Source organism: Tachysurus vachellii, chromosome 8, assembly GCF_030014155.1.
Source record: "Tachysurus vachellii isolate PV-2020 chromosome 8, HZAU_Pvac_v1, whole genome shotgun sequence".
In the NCBI taxonomy this organism is placed as follows: Eukaryota; Metazoa; Chordata; class Actinopteri; order Siluriformes; family Bagridae; genus Tachysurus; species Tachysurus vachellii.
The window spans coordinates 5,721,093-5,726,465 of record NC_083467.1 but is presented as its reverse complement, the minus strand read 5'-3'; positions in this window follow the sequence as shown (position 1 = coordinate 5,726,465).

Here is a 5,373-nt window from a genome sequence, read left to right as displayed (position 1 = left end):
GGTCGCCTCGAATACCTGGTGGACTGGGAAGGGTACGGCGCTGAGGATCGGTCTTGGGTAGCATGGCAGGGCGTGCTGGACCCGGGTCTGCTAGCAGAGTTGCATGCTGCCCACCCGCACCGCCCGGCGCCCAGAGCTAGGGGTTGTCCTCGTCGCAGGGTCAGGGCGTCCGGAGCCGCCCCTGGGGGAGGGGGTGGTGTCAGGGAGCTACCTGACTCTTCTCCCGTGCGTGCCCCGCCCGCACGGAGCGGCTCGCCGGCGTACTAATTACACACATCGGACTCGCGTTTCAACCTCATCAACCACCATATATAACCCCCTCTCTCACTCTAACCTCCGTCCGTTATTATCTATGGTTCGGCTGTGCTTTTCACTTCACGCCTGTGTAAATGCCCAGCTTCGCGCTTCGGCTAAAGCGCTCCCTAGGATTTGGACACAGACTGCCTTTTGCATTCACTTCCGGACTTCGTGGGCCGCGCTCCCTAGCGCACCACCGGATATATCATTTGTCTCTGCTAACCAGTGTGTTTATGGCATTAAAACTCTGTTTGCCTTCACTTCGGCTTCCACCTCTGTGTCTAGCATAACAACTGTCTTGAACCACATCACTATAGTTAATTAGATCTAACACCAATCTAATATTATTATGGATTGACCTTCCTCTCATAAACTCTTGTGTTTCACTCATTTTAGTAGAAATACCCTTTTTAGCCTCGCAGCAATAGCCCCAGAAAAAAGAATTATAATCTGTGTTAAGCAAAGTGATAGGCCTCAAATTGTCTAAAATTCTTTTATCCTTGCCACTTTTGGGAATCAATGTAATTAAGCCTTGTTTCATACTTTCTATCAGTTCTTTTCTTTCAATACATTCTAATAATAATTTTCTTAGATCTCCCCAGAAAATTTTTAAAAAATTGTTAAAGAGCCCATCTGTCCCTGGGGATTTATTTAAAGGCATCCTCTCCTCCACTGAATGCAATTCTTCAATCTTAAGATCTAAATCACATAAGACTTTAAACGATCTCTCAATACATGGAATATTGTTTTGAATTTTAGCAAAAAAGAGATCTGACACATCTGAGAAGAAATCTGAAGAATAAAGTTTTGAATAGAACTGGAACACTACTTTTTCAATTCTTCTAAAATCTTTGCATTCCTCTTCTTGGATCATTAAACTACTTATAGTATTTCTTTGTTGTCTGCTTTTTTCTAAATTACTAAAATATGAAGAGTTCTTTTCGCCTTCCTCAATCCACTTGGCGGGATCTTATATAAGCACCTTGTGCCCTCTCGAGATACAAGTGATCTAATTTACATTGAAGCTCCATGACCTTCTCCTTTTCATAATTATTTAAAATTGGTTTGTTACAACACCGACTTATTTCACAAATTAAATTCCTTTCATATTCCCTTTTTCTTTGTTTAGTTTCTTAGAGAAAGTAATAGAAAATTCCATAATTTTAAATTTAAGAAATTACCATTTACTTATATTTCAATCAAAAGAATCATCTCTCTCTATAGCCCTTATTAATTCTTTGATTTTATTGCAAAATAAACTTCCAGTAACCTTTGTTTCTAAATTGAAAAATTGCTTTAAATCTAAAGCAAGATCTATAAAGCAATGATCCGTTATTGGAGCTTTAGAAATTGTAGATTGAGAAGTATATTTTAAAATGTTGTCACTGACCATCCAATAATCAATTCTAGACTTGCTTTCCCCATTAGGCTTAAACCATGAAAAACCTTCAACTTCAGGATTTAAATATCTCCAAACATCATTCAAATTATTTTGTCAGGTTTTCAAAAAGTCCACACTTATATTGAACGGCCGCTTGTCAAGTCTAGGAGGCCGTCTATCTTTCCATTCATCTGGAACCATATTCCAGTCCCCTCCAACTAAAACATTATCAGATGGGTACAAAACTTTGGTTTCTGAAATTATCATTGAAATATCTTCAACTAATTTTTGGTTTTGGGCTGCATTGTTAAAGCCATAAATATTAATTAAAATAAAAAAAGAACATCAATTTTAAGTAGCACCATCAACCAGTGACCGCTTTCATCAGCTTTATAAGTGATGACTTCTCCAGGACATTTATAGAAGCATATTGCCACTCCTCCAGAACGATTTGAACCATGACTGAAAAATATCGTCACCCCATTGATTAGTCCAAAAAGAAGCATCCAAATCTGAAGAATGAGTCTCTTGTAGAAACACAGTTAGCCTTTTGCCCTTTACAAAATAAAAAAACAGCTTTTCTTTTAACAATGTCCTTTAAGCCCCGAACATTCAGTGAACTACAAATAATTTTGTCCTTAATCATCAGCATTAAAACAAAACAAAAAAAACACAGACGAAGAGAACTAGTAAAACACAAATTGAACTACTACTAGTAACTCAGTCTCTGTGTGAACCATAGCCTTAGATAGAGATCCCGTGTCCCATTGAAAAGTTACCAACTACCTGACAATTCGAAACGTATCACTTCAGCCTTGCTTGATCGATTTGAGGCCACGGGTTTCGTCGGTCTTCCAAATCCTCCCTTGTAAGCATCTCGGCGAATCAAACTCCTTCCGTCTTGCAGATAAGAGAAGTTTTGGTGCGACGCCAGATTTCATCTTTCACCCGCCTTTGAGTGAACAGCATGATGACATTTCTGTTTTTATTGTCCATCCTTCTGCCCAGCCTATGGACGATGTCAACAGCCTCGTCCATTTTTGCGTTCATCTCAATTGCAATTTTACTGAGTAACTGGATGACATGTGATCTGATATCTTCATCTTTTTTCTCTTCTATGCCTTTGATACAGAGACACCACCTTATTCTATACAGTATCTTTCTTGTTCCCTCACTCTCTACTTAAGATCACAATTGTCCTTGCGCAGATGTTCATTCTGTGTCTCCAAGTCCTTTACTCTTTTCTTGCACTCATTTACCTCTACTGTGTTGAACGGAATCGCCTTCGTTAAGCTTGCAATCATGGCGCTACTTTGCTTGGCTTGTTCACTCAAATCCGCTAACTTCTTGTCCACCCTCTTTTCCAGATTTAAAATTGCCTCCAGAATGGTTTCGTTAGAAATTTCATTCTTCTCTCTTTCGGCTGTTGGCTTAACTCTTTTTTCCGCCGGAGTTTTACATGGCGTTGAAGGAAGGGAGCCATCCCCTCGTTCTCTTTTATTTAGCACAGTAACCTCCAGCTTTCTTTTCAATATTAGGCATCAGGGGTCTCATTTATAAAGCGTGCGTACGCACAAAACGGGGCTGGAAACGTGCGTACGCCAGTTTTCGCGCAAAGGTTGTGATCTATAAAAAACAAACTTGACGGGAAAATGTGCGCACCTTTAAGCAGACTTTGAGACGTGCGTACGCACATTCTGGAGACAAAGGGAATTGGCGACACAGATGGTGAGGTCGTGAACTGAAGTTAGATTGTAGAAAATACATGTGAGAAGAACGATTATAAGAATTAATGACTTTTAATTTTCACCCCATTTCATAAGTTATATCCGCATTATCATGAAGATTAAATCCAACAGTGTTATTTGTGCTGATTGTTTTAGGCTATATACATCTAGTAAAATCCAAACGTAATTCAAAATGTATTAAAAATAAAATAATAATAATAATCAGCGCTACTCCGTCCAGGGTGTATCCTGCCTTGATGCCCAATGACGCCTGAGGATAGGCACAGGTAGAAGTACCCGTGACCCGAGTAGTTTGGATAAGCGGTAGAAGATGAATGAATGAATGAATGAATGAATGAATGAATGAATGAATGAAATCAGCGCTGCCTTACAGTAACATTGTCCACAACGGGAGAGCAGGAGGAGATGGTGCGACTACATGTGATACAAAATAGCATGAAATACCCTTTTATTAGAGAACTGCAGAACAGTGTAAAAACGAAATATTTTCCTTAATATACATATAGCTATCATAAAATGTCAAAGTCTGCAAATACAGTCATGAAGCACAATCGCTACTCATCATCGGTCCTAACTATTACGGTGTTCATTACAAAACCGTCATGAAGAAGCATGTGTTCACTATAACATTTTCGTCTTAAATTTTCGCCCACAAATTAATTCTGTGATTTTGTCAAGGTGTTAACGATCAGTCTAATTGCAAGAAACATATAAATCCTCCGGTGACCCGGGTATGTAATGCTTCATGATGGCACTGCTGGCACTGTTGGAGGGTTACGCCAATTGAAGAATAAGGAGAGAACAAGTTTTCAGGGACCATGATGATTTCCTGGCTAATAAGCCGATTTAGATTCCCTAGAGCTGTGCTCTTAGATCTATGTGCTGAATTGGGTTCAGTATTAAAGAGGGCAACACGCCGGAACCATGCCATCCAAGTCCTCACCACTCTGGGGGTCTTGGCAACCGGCTGTTTCCAGCGCGAATTGGCAGACAGGTAAATTATTTATATAAAAAGAACTATAAGTAATCCCCAACTTTGTCTCTAAGACCTTTTTGTATATGAAATAATTCTATTGGAATCTATCATCTCACCCTATACTGTAGGTCTGGTATATCACAGCCATCCCTGAGTGCCATAATATCTGTCGTTTTGAATGGTATACTTAATATGGGTAGTCGATACGTCAGGTTCCCCTACACTGTGCGAGAACAGGCTGAAATTAAAATGCAATTTGCAGCAATGTCTGGTTTCCCAAATGTAATCGGCGCAATTGACTGCGCTCGTGTTGCTATAAGTTCACATCTGAAAATGAATTTGCTTATGTTAATAGAAAGCATGTGCATTCTATTAATGTGCAAATCATATGTGACTCCAACATGACCCTCACAAACATTGTGGCACGCTGGCCTGGTTCAACACATGATTCCTTTATCTTGACACATAACAGTGTAGGGAACAGACTAAATGCACGGTCAGTACGTGATGGCTGGCTTCTTGGTGAGTTTAACAATATTAAAAGGTAGAAACAGTAACAATTTTGTTTTTAATATAATTATAACAATGTTGCTTTTAATATAATTATAACCTGCAGGCGACAGTGGCTACCCCCTTGAGACGCTGGCTCCTCAACCCATTTTTAAACCCGCAGAGGAAAATCATTATAACGAGGTCCACTCTCGTGCCTGGGTAGTGATTTGCATTGACTATTTATGGTTAAAAATAAGGGCAGGATTTAACGTACGCACATCTGCGGGTGATCTGTGATTTATAAAGGGAACATTGCTTAGAGGAGTGCGTACGCACGGTTTTATAAATCGGATTTTTTTTTGGTGTACGCCATTTTTGGCTTTTGGGCGTACGTAGACTTTTAGTAGGGATCCTACGCACAGTTTTATAAATGAGACCCCTGATCCTTACCTTTGGGGTCTAATTTCAACTTGGCAGGT